General features: G+C 48.2%; 1 protein-coding gene across 1 annotated transcript in view; it reads right to left on the reverse strand.

Annotated features, from left to right (window-relative positions):
• TNK1 (tyrosine kinase non receptor 1) overlaps positions 1–890 on the reverse strand; it is a 32,950-nt gene extending 32,060 nt beyond the window's left edge. The window contains exon 1 of the mRNA XM_058180334.1: positions 703–890. The gene's annotated coding sequence lies outside the window, so the exon portion shown is untranslated. The remainder of the gene's footprint in view (positions 1–702) is intronic.
• Between the last annotated feature and the right edge of the window lie 14,599 nt (positions 891–15,489).

Here is a 15,489-nt window from a genome sequence, read left to right on the forward strand (position 1 = left end):
GGGCAGATTTAATTTCTGAATTAAGAAATTTAAGAGATCAAACGGAGGGAGGGAGGAAAGGGAAGGCGGGAGGGAGGAAGAAAAAGAAGGAAGGAAGGAAGAAAAGGAAGGAAGGAAGGAAGGAAGGAAGGAAGGAAGGAAGGAAGGAAGGAAGGAAGGAAGGAAGGGAGGAAAATGTGAAGGGAGGGAGGGAGGGACGAAGGAAGGAGATATAGGTTAGACAGAAAGAAGGAAAGAAGGAAGGAGAAAGAGGGGAGGAGGGGAGAGGGAGGGAGAAAGGAAGGAAGGAAGAAAAGGAAGGAAGGAAGGAAGGAAGGAAGGAAGGAAGGAAGGAAGGAAGGAAGGAAGGAAAATGTGAAGGGAGGGAGGGAGGGACGAAGGAAGGAGATATAGGTTAGAAAGAAAGAAGGAAAGAAGGAAGGAGAAAGAGGGGAGGGAGGGGGAGAGGGATGGAGGAAGGAAGGAAGGAAGGAAGGAAAATGTGAAGGGAGGGAGGGAGGGACGAAGGAAGGAGATATAGGTTAGAAAGAAAGAAGGAAAGAAGGAAGGAGAAAGAGGGGAGGGAGGGGGAGAGGGAGGGAGGAAGGAAGGAAGGGCACACACACCTGGCCCGAGAAAGGACGGGAAAGCGGGAACTCTTTGGAAGTTTTGGGGGACTTCTCCGCCCTCGTCCACCCCCAGATTCTCTGCCCCCCCACTCACCTGCGATCCGCGCAAAGAGTTTCTCTCCGTCTGTGGTGGCAACCGAATCTGCTTTTCTTTTCTTTTGTCTCTCTTTCTTTCTTTCTTCCTTTCCTTCCTTCCTTCCTTCTTTCCCTTCCTTCCTGGACGGGCAGCCAAGGAAGGCGGGCGGCTCGCCCTCGCCTCCCCCGCGCCTCACCTGGCCGCCAGGTGGGAGGAGGCGGAGGCGGGGTTGGGCCGGGACAAGCTGCCCGCCCGGGGCCGCCGGGACTTCCCACCTGCGTGGGACAGGTGAGGCGCCACGCAGGTGGGAGGAAAAATCCCGCTGGCCCAGCAGGTCGCTTTTTGTCCCCCCTACCGCGGGGGTCTCTTTCTCTCTCTCTGTCTCTCTCTCGAGACCCCCGGACCTGCCTTTTGCGCTTGTGCGTTTTGTGCGCGTTGGTGTCTTTTTTTGTGCGTCTCTCTGTTTTTGGATGCGCGCGTGTCTTTGGACTCTGCGTGGTTTTTTGGTTTTTGTCTTGCTGGGATGCGAAGGTCGACTTGGAGAGGGGATGGATGGATGATGGGGTGGGGGAGGAAAATCGGGGAGGTTTGCCCCTCGATTGGGTTTTGGGACATGGGGCTGCTTCTGGCCCCCCCTCCCCATCCAGCCTGGCATTCAGACTCCCTTCCCCAAAAAGCCACATCTGGGCCCCCTCCAGCTGCCCCTCCCCAATTCAGACAGCTGGAACTTGGCAGGCCATCTGTGTGTGGGGGGCTCATAACAGGGGGGGAGGGTTGGTGGGTGGGGAGGGGTCCATGGCTAGCAACCATGCAACTGTGCTGTGACCACTCACCCTTGTATCTTTTTAAAAAAATATATTTTACCTTGATGAAGGTATCTTTTCTTTTATGTACACTGAGAGCCTATACACCTAAGGCAAATTCCTTGTGTGTCCAATCACACTTGGCCAATAAAGAATTCTATTCTATTCTAAAAAAAAAATTATTAATGCGTTTTTCTTTAGTAAACATCAAAACTCAGTATTTGCATGAATCAATGCGTTGTCTGGGTACAGTTAGTTTTGAGAAATAATCATCGTAATAACGGTAATATTCATAATATTGAAAATAATCACATAATAATAATAGTTAATATTATTTAGTTAGTTAATGGTTAATAATATAATATTATTTGCTTATCCATACTAATAGGCCTTCATTGTATAACGGTAGTTAATCATTCTTTTAAACTTTTGAGTTTCTAGCGTCTGTCTGTCAAGTAACCATTGATAAAAGGAGTTCCATGTTTAAAAATATTCTGTTCCTTCCTTCTCTTTTCTTTTGAGCGTTAATCTATCTGTCTCTGCTCATTCTAATATATATATATATTTATTACGCTTTCCTCTGAAGGGATCTTTTTTTTTTCCCACTGTTGTGCAAAAACAATTCTCGCTACTGTTACCACCTGTAAAACTAGGCCATTAGTTCCTTGTGTGATTGTGTGTCCAATCACACTTGGCCAATAAAATTCTATTCTATTATTCTATTCTATTCTATTCTATTCTATTCTATTCTATTCTATTCTATTCTATTCTATTCTAGTTTGAAATAGTATAGGACAGGGGTCTCCAACCTTGGTCCCTTTAAGACTTGTGGACTTCAACTCCCAGAGAGCTTTGCTGGCTGAGGGACTCTGGGAGTTGAAGTCCACAAGTCTTAAAGGGGACCAAGGTTGGAGACCCTGGAGTCTCCTGCTTGAGCAGGGGGCTGGACTAGAAGACCTCCAAGGTCCCTTCCAGCTCTGTTATTCTAAATATGTGTTCCCTTTATCCTATTTTACTAGTAAAATACCTAACAAGAATATTTCTGGTTCTGCTCACCCTTGGACCCACCGTGGGGCACGAAAGCCGAAAAATGCGGGGCTTTCCTTGCTCAGTTCCAGTCGCCATCTTGACTTTTTTGACACCCCCCCAGCACCCCCCGTCCCCTGCTGATACCTGTATTTGGATGCTTTCAGGTGAAGGAGCCCTTTGGGGTTTTTTTTTTCCTGCATAAAATGCAATTTGTGGTGCTTTGCATAAAACTTTTATGATGTTGTTGTCTTTGGATGGCTCTGATTGACATGGGGGGGGGAGACTGCTGCGCCCCTCCCCCTACAACTCTGGCCCCTCCCCTTTGGGGGTCTTGTCTGGGGCTCAAGGAGAGAGCCCACCCAGGGCTGTTGCAGTGGGGAAGGGGCTTATTCCCCAAATATTGGCCTGCAAATCCTTACCTGGCACTCTAAATCCAGGGATTTAATGCTCTGCTTTTAAGACCTGTTGAATGCACGTAATCCTCAATTTACCACCGTTCGTTTAGTGGCTGTTCGGAGTTACTAAAAAAAAAAAATGGGACAGTTTTTCACACTTAACGACCGTTGCAGCCATCCCCATGGTCACGTGATCAGAATTCAGACACTTGGCAATTGACTCGTGTTTATGACGGTCGTAGTGTCCCGAAGTCATCTCCTCTCCTTCTGACCAGCAGAGATTCAGAGGGAAGCCGGAGTCACTGAACAAGGGCGGTGATTCGCTTCACAATAGCGTCAAGAAAGGTCGTAATATGGAGCAGAATTCACTTCCCAACTGTCTCGCTTAGCAATGGAAATTCTCCTGCTTGGGCAAGGCAGGGGTGGACTAGATGACCCACAAGGTCCCTTCCAGCTCTGTTACTCTGCTATTCCTTCCTTCCTTCCTTCCTTCCTTCCTTCCTTCCTTCCTCCTTCTTTCCAGTTGGACTACATGACCTACAAGGTTCCTTCCAGCTCTGTTATTCTGCTATTCTTTTTTCCTTCCTTCCTTCCTTCCTTCCTTCCTTCCTTCCTTCCTTCCTTCCTTCCTTCCTTCCTTCCTTCCGGTTGGACTAGATGACCTCCAAGGTCCCTTCCAGCTCTGTTATTCTACTATTCTTTTTTCCTTCCTTCCTTCCTTCCTTCCTTCCTTCCTTCCTTCCTTCCTTCCTTCCTTCCTTCCTTCCTTCCTTCCTTCCTTCCTTCGGGTTGGACTAGATGACCCGCAAGGTCCCTTCCAGCTCTCTTATTGTGGGCTCAGTTGTGGACCGCCTGTATATTCTGCGGAACGGTTCGACTTAGAGAACTGGAAGTCTTAAATCAGCGAGCTTAAAGGGTTCCTAGGTTCGGTGTGTTGCAGCTGCTCACACCGACAAGCCCCAGCTGTGCGGTTTCGACGCAATCGGTTGTGCGGTACGCCGGTTTATCCCTTGCCAAGCCGGAGTCCTGGCTGTAACTGTTTGTTTCTGCTACCCACGCAAATCGCCCCAAGCCACGAACCGAGAGCTGTGCTGACACACCGTCTGCATCACAAACGCATCGCAAACGCGGAAGGAGTGCCAAAACGCTGTTGTGCACACGCCACAGGGGTCCCCCAGAGGTCCTCCATCCGTGGCGAAAGGGTTGTTTACACCCCTGCTCTGCCAACTCCGCCCTTGCACACCCAATGTGAACAAAGGTGTGTTTACGTTTGCTCAGAGAGTTCACACACACACAAACACAGGTCTCTTCTTTGGGTATTAGCATTTGAAGCTGTGTTTTTTACTTTATTTTTTATTTTGTTTTTAATTTAATGTAATTTTATTTTATTTTATTTATTTATTTATTTATTTATTTATTTATTTATTTATTTATTTATTTATTATTTAGATTTTTATACCGCCCTTCTCCCGAAGGACTCAGGGCGGTGTACAGCCAGATTAAAACAGAACAATATACAGATTAAAACCAGAGTTAAAATAACACATATTCTATGAATGGCCGAAAATTAAAACCGTCAAATTTGACCCATCAATAAAATACACCAGTTAAAATTATTAAAATTTAAACATTTAAAAATTTAGAATATTAAAATTAAGCCAGTCCCGCTTATTATTTTATTTTATTTTATTATTTTATATTTTATTTTACGATTTTACTAGTAGAATTGGATTGTCTTATCTCATCTCATCTTTTCATCTTACCTTATCTTACTTTTTAATTTAATGTAGCTTAACTTACCATAACTTTATTTTATTTTATTACTTGTTATTACTTTTTCTTTTTTTATTATTATCGTGTTGCGTTGCGTTGCATTGCTTTGTTTTACTTTGTAAATTTAATTTCATATTTTAATTTTACTAACGACCACAACCGCCGTTGTAAACCCTGAACGGTTGTAAGAGGAGAACTATCTGTAATTTATGCTTATTATTTTCTTTATTAAATTTTGATGCTGTCCGTTCTTCCCTGCGAAGCGACAACTCCCAAAGTTATAAAACCAGGGAAAAGAATTAAAACATGAACGGTCATCCAGGTTAGAATGTATGAAACAATGGCCAGTTTAATTCAATAATAAAAACCACTTTTTAAAAAATATACTTTTAAAAATATATATATACACGCGTGCCTGTTTTTGTAAACACAGCCGGCTCCCTGGGTGGGAAAAGTTACGGGGCCGGCTGCATTCTTGCACACCCACGCTCTACGTCTCTTCCCTCTTGCACACTTGCTGTTGGTGTGCCTAAAGACACACAAAAGATTACGAGTTTTCTCCCTGACTTCTATTTTCTTCCAACCGGAGGATGGAACCGAAACCTGAAAGGAAAAAAAAGGGGGGAAAAATTTCTGTCCAGACAATCAATGTTTAGTGACCTGTTTTTGGAAGGTGATTCATGCTACACGCATGTCAAACATGCCACGTGAAGCGCTCTGCACGCCAGAGCCACTCCGGCATTTCCCAGAATCCCCTGCTCGGTGCTAGCTCAGAATTCTGGGAAATTACACACTGGAGTTGGGGGGACGTAGGATGCTGAGGTGGGTTCGGGTAGTCCTCGATTTACGCCCACAATCGACGCTGAGTGCGACATTTTAAAAGTGAGTTTTGCCCCGTGTTACGACCTTCCTTGCCTCCGTCGTTAAGCGAATCGCTGCAGGGGTTAAGGTGGCAACACCGTGATGAAGTCCTCGGCTTAGTACCCCAATCGAGCGAAGCGACGCCGTTAAACGAAATTTGCTCCGTTTTTATCGTCTTTCTAGTCTAGCCAACGTCGTTCGAACTGAGCCAATCTTTTTCAAACCTGACCGCTTGTAAATGGGTGGACTACAACTCCCAGCATGCCGGCTGGGGAATTATGGGAATCGAAGTCCTTTAATCTCCCAGTGGCCATGTTTGAAAAAGACTAACCATTGTTTCGGCCAAGCCAGGATTCTACAAACTTTGATTCACTATTTAGATGTTGAAACAAGGTTTTGGGGTTTATCCGAGAAGGGGTTTGTTCCCATGGTGCCATGGAAGAGCCCCTTCCCCATTCAAACCAGACCCCCAGATAGAAACACCCCCCCCCCGCGGATATCTGCCCCCCCCTCTCCCGTGGGACATCCACTCACTCCACTGCACAGGAGACCAATCCGAGAAAGAAGCAGGACCCGGAAATGTAGAGGCACAGCTGGATGACCTTTGGCAACCCCTGGTATTCTGTGGGGTGGAGGAGAAGCAGACGGAGTTGCAGAGGGGTGGGAGGGGAAGGAAAGGGGGCAGGAATTGAGGGCAGTGGTCCAAGAGAGCGGGGATCCACCCCACTCTTAGCATTTGTGCATTTGTGCATTTGTGCATTTGTGCAGCACAGGCGGAACTCCCCGCCACAAGGTGTGTGTATTAGAGCAGCAGAGAAGGAGGGAAAAAAGGAACAGCCCCTTAGAAAGAGGCTGCAGGCGGGGGGGGGGGAATTGGGAGGAAACTGGGAGAACTGGGGATGCTCAGCCAGGGAGGGAGGGTCCTACTTCCAACCCCCCAGGGGGTCAGGGGAGAAAGGAGGCGGGGCCAGCCCCTCACCTGGATAGCAGGTCCTCATATCCCAACAGGGAATCTCCGCCCTGCGACAGGTGGAACAATTGAAGAGAGAGGCCACCACATCTGGAGGAAGGAACCCACAAAGAGATTATAGTTTACGACCACAATGGGACACAACATTTCGATTGCATGGCAGGCTGAGGATTCTGGGAATTGAAGTCTACCCGTCTTGGGAAGTGGCCGTGTCTGGAGACCCCTGATTTGAATCCTAGCAGGGCAAAAAAGTCAAAATGGCAGCCACATGTAAAAATTAGATATGGTTGTGGCACGACCATGAGGGCCGCCTTGACCTCTCCTGACCTCCTTGGAGTTCCTAGGTCATACGGTCCTCGACTTACGACCGTCCGCTTAGTGACCGTTACAACAGCGCTGAAAAATGTGGCTGACGGCCGTTTTTTCACACTTACGACCGTCGCGGACATCCCCGCGGTCACCCAATCAAAATTCAGATGCTCGGCAACTGATTCACGTTTACGACGGTCGCAGTCCTAGGGGGTTACGGATTCCCCTTCCGACCCGCCAAGTCAGTGGGGGAAGCCGGATTCACTTTAACGACCGAGTTACTAACTGAACAAGTGCAGGAATTCGTTTAACGACGGTGGCAAGAAAGACGATAAAACAGGGAAAATTTCATTTAACAAATTTGTTGCTTTGCTCACTTGTGGTCGTTAAGTCGAGGACTATCTAATTACAAGGGGATCTGCCATCATCCTCATCCTCATTATTATTATATATTTTTATTCATAAAACATGAAACTCAGTCAACTGAACATTTAAAATTTACACGTATTTGTATTATTTAACATTTACATGTATTTGTATTATTTGAATTTGTATTATTATTATTTGTATTATTATTATTTTACACCTTTCTGTCCCCAGAAAGTAAAAAGTAACAGCGGCTTACCAGAACTTAAAAATGCAAAACAGAAACACCCATGCAATTAAAATCAAAACCGGCCTTTTAAGATTAATCGCTGGTCATTAAAATAAATTATCCATCCAAGGGTTTTTAGAAGAAAACTTACAACAGGTAGGTGGGCACAGAGCTAGAGAGAGAGAGAGAAGAAAAATCACATAAAAATGAAAGCAGAGTCTCCCAAACAAGATATCCCCAAAAGAATGAAAAATTCAGAGCAAACCTTTGTCTGAAAGCCACTGAGGACTAGAACCTTGTGCGATTTGCAAATCTTTCTAGGACAAAAGGACGCTTTGGAAATTCAGCCGTGCTGCTTGTTGCACATTTATTTTGTTAAAATCAATGAATTGAATTTATATGCTGCCCGCCCGTCCCACGCCATCCAAAATGACAACCTTGCAAATACCTTGAGGCCTGTCCATTATCCAATACTATTTTTTTAAAATTTATTTTTTTTAAAATTTATTCTATCCATGCCAGCTGATCTCCTGATAGATGTATCATTATTTATTTGAATTTTGTTGTTTTTTTAAATCCTCCCTTCGTAATAAGTAACTCCTGGTGTCTGTAAGATCATTTGGTTCTGAGCGTCAATGCCCTTTGCAGACAGGATTCCCGAATGTCAAGATCAGAAGGAACCCTCAGGGTCATCTAGTCTGACCCGCCCTGCCAGCTCAGCTCTTTCTCTGAGGAAGGTCGCCATGATCCAAACCCTTCTGCACCCAAACCCTGGAGTTGATGCTGGTTGTAAAATACAGGCAGTCCTCAACTTACAACCGTTCATTTAGTGACCGTTCATTTAGTGACCGGCACTGAAAAAAATGAGCCACATTTCACACTTAATGACCATTGTAGTGTCCCTGTGGTCACATCATCAAAATTCAGACAATTGACTCATATTTATGACGGTTGCGGCATCTCAGGGGGTCGCGGGATCCCCTTTTGCGACCTTCATATCAAGCATAGTCCACGGGATTCACTTAACGACCGTGCGACTCACTGAATGACTGCGGTGATCCGCTTAACAACCATAGCACCAAAAAAAAGGTCATCGAAGGGGGCCCGGCCCCCTTGACAACTGTCTCACTTAGTGACAGAAATCCAGGGCTCGGTTGCAGTCGTAAGTTGAGGACTACCCTTATTTGAAACGGGGGCTGCCGAGAGTCCCCTTTGGGACGTCCCTCGGAGACGATCGGCAGGCTTCGATCCGAACTCGCCTCTTGGTACCGAGTGCGAAACAGCCCACCTTAAAGAAAGCAGGCAGGCAAGGCAGGCAGACCGACTGACCCCGCCCCCAGGCCAAACCCCGCCTCCCCGATGTGCCGAGTGCGGATTCCCCCACCTTCTCGGGTCTCGCTTGGCATCTTCACCTCGTGCAGCCAGTTCCAAAACTTCGGGAGATCCGTCAAACTTTGCTTTATTTCTAAGGAAATGAAAGAGGGGGTGGGGGGGAGGAGTCTTCCGGAGCTGTGGACTACAACTCCCAGCATCCCCGGCCATGCACGAAAGCTGCCTGGAGCAGGGGTCTCCAACCTTGGCCACTTTAAGACTTGTGGACTTCAACTCCCAGAATTCGCCAAGGTTGGAGACCCCTGGCCTGGAGCAATGGATTTGGAGGCCAGCCAGGCCCTTGAACCCCGGCCGAAGCCCCCGGGGACTCCCTTACCAATCACTCTCAGCACCCGATGGGCTTTCTCCAGGACAAGGTCCAGAGCTGTCTCGTCTAGGGATGAGAAAACAGGGAACGGAGGGGCCTTGTTGCAAGCCGGGGTTGGACCTGTGGGATATCTGCCTGAGGGGTGTGTGTGTGTGGAAAAGTCGGTAGCCCAACCCTATTTGATCCTGAAGCCCCGGAACCAGCTTAGGGTGCCAATTCTGTGCGGTTCGGCCCGTCCTACCTCGCAGGGCTGTTGTTACGAGACTCGGCAGCCAGCGAAAACCCGCCGGCAGAAGCACAGCCATTGCGGGAAGGCGATTGGCACCGAAGTTGCGCGAGGCCCGCAAGAGCGACGCCTCGCGCGCGCATCGCTTCCTCGACTTAACGGCCGCTTGCTTAGCGACCGGAGGACCCGGCTGACAAAACCCGACGCAACAAATCGTCCTTAAGTCGTTCCTAAGAAGAGGCGGGACAGCCACCTGTCCGAACTGGGATCGGGAGCAGGGGGTTAGACTAGAGGATCTCTAGGGTCCCTTTCAGCTCTAGTGTCATGGTTCCAGAAATACCTCCTAGCCTGACATCTAGTCTGATTGATTGATTGATTGATTGATTGATTGATTGAAGTTACGACCAACCGGAAAAAAGGGGACTTATGACCTGGATCTAAAGTTCTGACGATCAATGACTCCCTGCAAGTCCAAAAAGCCAGGTGTGGGGGGCACATTGGAACTTAAAGGCCCCCCCCCATCCCCGCCCCCCCGGGTGTAGGGTGACTTCCCTCCTATGGGTATTGAGTGGGGTGCCTCCCCCTTCTCCATCACCCCCCCCACCCCCGGTTGAAATCCTGGGGTCTCTTCCCTCTACCTAAGGCGAAGTCCCGGACGGCCTTTGCCCCCCAGGGGTACTTGGAGCAGCCCCCCCGGGCGAAACGCTCTCGGTAGCGGGCACAGAGGTGGGCAAAACGCATCTTCAGGTTTTTGAACTCGTGCCCGCAGTGGAGGCAGCCTTCCGTGGGCCCCCCGGCCAGGAGGAAGAGGAGGAAGAAGAGGACGGGTGGGTTGGGCGATGGCATCATGGACCCCCTGGGCAGGGAGCTGCTGGAGGGCCCATGGGGAGTACCAGGTGGGTGGAGCCAGGAAAGGGTGGGCGGGGCCCTGGGGGTTATCCGGAACCCCGTTTCCATGGTCTGTTTGGCCACGAGTTCTAGATCTAGAAGTGTGTCGTTTGGGGCTGAGTGGGCGGCAAGAATCTTAGAATCATAGAAAGCATTAAGGCAGGAAGGGACCCTGGAGGTCTTCCAGACTGACCCCCGTAGGGGCCCAAGGCAGGAGTCCTTCTACCATCCTGGACAAATAATTTAATCAATGAAGGGAAGATAGAGATGTATTTCAGAGATATTAAATACGGATATATATTTATATACTATATGATATCATCGGAGGCATTCAAGAAGAGACTGGACTGAAATGGGGTAGGGTTTCCTGCTTGGGCTGGGGGTTGGACTAGACGACCTCCAAGGTTCCTGCCGACCCTTGTTATTCTGTATATGGACATAAATTCTGGGTCTGCTTTTGGTCAGCAAAGCTTTACCGGGAGTTTAGCGTATAGGAAGTCCTCGGGTTATGACCGCAGCGAAGCAGTTGTCAAGTGAATTTCCCCCCCGTTTTACGACCTGTCTTGCCACCGTTGCTAAGTGAATCTCTGCAACTGTTAAGCGAGACGCGCCGTTGTTAAATGAATCTGGTTTCCCCGTGGGCTTTGCTTGCGAGGCGGCCGCAAAAGGGGGATCACACAGGGGCCCCAGGGACGCCGTGAGCGTCATAAATACGAGTCGTCTTGAATTTGGTTCATAAAATCGGTCGTAAGTGTGAAAAATGGCCGTAAGTCGCTGTTTTTCAGTGCCGTCGTAACTCGGAACAGTCACTAAGTGAGGACTGTTTTTAATCGGTGGCTTTTTGCCGGCTTCTGACCTTCAAAGCGATTTTGTTGTTCGCAGCAAACCAGGTTTTGGCCATCACAGCAGGAGTTGCGGAGAAGAAGCCGGGCGCCAGCTCTCCGAAATGGTCTGACTGGTTTTTCCCGCCCAGGGTTAGGCTAGATGACCCTTGAGGGTACTTTCCAAGTGCATAATTCGAGGCATCGGTCTGGCAGAGGAGTTTCCCCAGCCTGTGTGGGCTCTGCGGCGCCTCGACAGTTGCGATTGTGGTGTGGTGTTACTCAGCCTTGGGTGGACTTCGATTCCCAGAATTCCCCCAGCTGGCAAAGGCCCGATGGGAGGCCTTTCAGTCTTGACTGACTAGGTGGCTCAGTGGCTAGGACACTGAGCTTGTCGATCAGAAAGGTCGGCAGTTCGAATCCCTCCTAGTACGGGTCTCCTGTAGGGGGTTGGACTAGATGACCTCCAAAGGTCCCTTCCAACTCTGTTATACTCTTACTCTTACTTCTAATCAAGAGATTTAAAGGCGGTTGCCTGGATGGGGAATTTCCCAGTCCTGCCTGGCCCCCTAAAGATACAATCAGTCCTCAACTTACAACGGTTCATTTAGTGACCGTTCAAAGTTACAACAGCACTGAAAAAAAAGGGACTTACGACCGTTTTTCCCCACTTGCGACCTTTACGGCATTCCCCGTGGATCAAAATTCGGACGCTCGGCCACCGACTCGTATTTATGACGGTCGCAGCGATCCGGGTGCGGGAGGGGGTGTCCCGTGATCCCCTTTTCTGCGACCTTCCGACCAGCAAAGTGAACGGGGAAGCCCGATTCGCTTAACAACCCTGTGACTCCCTTAGCAACTGCAGTGATTCACTTAACAACCAGGTTACGAATTCAACAACTGCAGCGATTCACGTGGCCAGAAAAGTCGTAAAACGGAGGCAAAACTCACTGAACAAATGCCTCACTTAACAACAGAGGTTTTGGGCTGAATTGTGGTTTTAAGTCGAGGACTGCCTGTCTTAGACTGTGACTCACCACAGAGAGTGACCGCAAGCCACCTTGGAACCGGGGTTTAAGAGCATCGCTGAGAAAGTATCCTTCAGAAATCCTGGAAGGTCCCATCTGGCTGCTTGCTCAGGATTATGGGTCAAAGAGGAGCAGGCAGGAACACATGGAACCTGGGCCCTTCTGAGAACCTCAGCGATGTTCGGCTTGAAGGTACCAAAGGAAGAGAATATTTTTTTAGAATAGAATAGAATTTTTATTGGCCAAGTGTGATTGGACACACAAAGAATTTGTCTTGGTGCATCTGCTCTCAGTGTACATAAAAGAAAAGATCAAGGTACAACATTTACAACACAATTGATGGTCAATATATCAATATAAATCGTAAGGATTGCCAGCAACAAGTTAATAGTCATACAGTCATAAGTGGAAAGAGATTGGTGATGGGAACGATGAGAAGATTAATAGTAGTGCAGATTCAGTAAATAGTCTGACAGTGTTGAGGGAATTATTTGTTTAGCAGAGTGATGGCCTTCGGGAAAAAACTGTCCTTGTGTCTAGTTGTTCTGGTGTGCAGTGCTCTATAGCGTCGTTTTGAGGGTAGGAGTTGAAACAGTTTATGTCCAGGATGCGAGGGGTCTGCAAATATTTTCACGGCCCTCTTCTTGATTCGTGCAGTATACAGGTCCTCAATGGAAGGCAGGTTGGTAGCAATTATTTTTTCTGCAGTTCTAATTATCCTCTGAAGTCTGTGTTTTTCTTGTTGGGTTGCAGAACTGAACCCAACAAGGGTAGCTCAGGGTTGGTAGCTCAGGGTTCAAAGAAGGGAGTTTCGGGGTACTTGAAGACGTTTCATGACCCAACTAGGGAACACCATCAGTGCTGGAAGGGAGGGAGGTTTGCGAGGTGCAGGAGAAAGGAGAAGGAGAGGGGGAAGAGGAGGAGGAGGAGGAGGAGGTGTATACTCTAGGTCCTTGGTGCTAAGATCGATGGTTTGCTTGCAGACATCTCATGACCTAGCTAGGTTACACCATCAATGCTAGAAAAGAGAAGGAGTTCACTGAGTGGTGGAAGGAGGAGGAGGAGGAGGAAGGAGAAGACTGGGGCGTCCTTTGTGCTCTCTGAACTTGATTGTTTTCTTGCAAACATTTCATGACCCAACTAGGTAACATCATCAGGATTTCTGGAGATGAGGAGGAGGAGGAATGAGGAAGACTGTGGGGTCCTGGGTGGTCTCTGAGCTGGGTGGTTTCCTTGCATGACCCAACTAGGCAACCTCATCAGCTTCAAAGCGACGTGACCTGAAAGTCGAAGAAGCCCTCTGTACATGCTCCATGGGGAGGGGAGGGGATATTCTACCTGGCCCTCTACACCTACAGCCCTCCAGCTGGACCAGGTGCTTCGGGGGCCTCCTTGGCTTGATTGCGGTGGAACCCCCTCCCCGCTTTCAACCCCATCCTCTCCTGCCCCAAACCTTCGGGTCTAAACACCCCGTCCTCGGAAGCAACAACTCTACCCGCACAAGTGCCCAGGTGAGGTGTGAGCAGGGACCACGTGAGACACCTTTGCGTGTCAGAGCCGTGCGGAGGAGAACCCGGCCCGGAGTAGGAGGCTTACTCAGACCCAAAGGAGAATGTAGGTCAACAGCCACCTCTGCTCGGGGCTGTGTGAGTCACACCCACAAGGGAGCGGTGCAAAAAACACACTTGCACCATTCGTCTTATCAAAAATTACACCTTGCTCTGCCAGGTTGGCTGTACCGTTTGCGGGTGGCCCCGTTCGCCCTGTGCGATTTTGGCCCTCCAAAAAAAAAACCCCATCAAGAGCATCGGGATGCGCAGAAAATAAATCGTACTATTTCTCGATCTCAAAAATAAGAAACTTGCCCAAACTTGGAACAGGACTTCAAAGATGCCAAAAAAAAAAAAAAGAGAGAGATTCCGGAACCCAGAAGGCACCGATTCTGGAATTTGGGCCAGGTGGGATATTAATTGATGGAGGGAGGGAGGGAGGATGAATGGAGTTCAAAGCAAGATAAAATATGATAAAAGCAGGTAATAGGAAAAAAAAACTATAATGGACAATCTTTAAATCAGTGTTTTTTTTCAATCTGGACAACATTACGAGGGGGTGGACTTCAACTCCCAGAATTCCACTTCCAGAATCTGTTGTTGTTGTTAGTTGCGAAGTTGTGTCCGACCCATCGCGACCCCATGAACAATGTTCCTCCAGGCTTTCCTATCCTCTACCATCCACTGGAGTCCATTTAAGCTCACGCCTATTGCTTCAGTGACTCCATCCAGCCACCTCGTTCTCTGTCGTCCCCTCCTTCTTTTGCCCTCCATCGTTCCCAGCATTCGGCTCTTCTCCAGTGAGTCCTTCCTTCTCATTAGGTGGCCAAAGGATTTGAGTTTCCTCTTCAGGATCTGGCCTTCTAAAGAGCAGTCAGGGTTGATCTCCTCTAGGACTGACCGGTTGGATGGCCTTGCAGTCCAAGGGACTCGCAGAAGTCTTCTCCAGCACCAGAGTTCAAAGGCCTCCATTCTTTGGCGCTCAGCCTTTCTTATGGTCCAGCCTTCACAGCCATACATTGCAACTGGGAAAACCAGAGCCTTGACTATACACACTTTTGTTGGCAGGGTGATGTCTCTGCTTTTTAGTACGCTGTCTAGATTTGCCATAGCTTTCCTCCCCAGGAGCAAGCGTCTTTTAATTTCTTGGCTGCAGTCCCCATCCTGGAGCCCAGGAAAATAAAATCTGTCACTACCTCCATTTCTTCCCCGTTTATCTGCCAGGAATCGAGAGGGACGGATGCCATGATTTTAGTTATCTTAATGTTGAGTTTCAAGCCAATTTTTGCACTCTGCTCCTTCACCCGCATCAAGAGGCTCTTTAGTTCCTCTTCGCTTTCTGCCATTAGAGTGGTGTCACCTGCATATCTGAGGTTGTTGATATTTCTTCCGGCAATCTTAATTCCAATTTTTGATTCATCTAGCCCCGCCTTTCTCATGATGTCTTCTGCATATAAGTTAAATAGGCAGGGCGATAGTATACAGCCTTGCCGGACTCCTTTCCCAATTTTGAACCAATCAGTGGTTCCGTGTCCAGTTCTCACTGTTGCTTCTTGACCCGCATACAGGTTTTTCAAGAGACAAATAAGATGGTCTGGTACTCCCATCTCTTTAAGAACTTGCCACAATTTGTTGTGATCCACACAATCAAAGGCTTTCGCATAGTCAATGAAGCAGAAGTAGACGTTTTTCTGGAATTCCCTAGCTTTCTCCATGATCCAGCGTATGTTGGCAATTTGATCTCTAGTTCCTCTGCCTCTTTGAAATCCTGCCTGTACTTCTGGTAGTTCTCGATCCACATACTGCTGGAGCCTAGCTTGTAGGATTTTAAGCATAACCTTACTAGCATGTGAAATGA

This window comes from Ahaetulla prasina, chromosome 4 (genome assembly GCF_028640845.1).
Source record: "Ahaetulla prasina isolate Xishuangbanna chromosome 4, ASM2864084v1, whole genome shotgun sequence".
In the NCBI taxonomy this organism is placed as follows: Eukaryota; Metazoa; Chordata; class Lepidosauria; order Squamata; family Colubridae; genus Ahaetulla; species Ahaetulla prasina.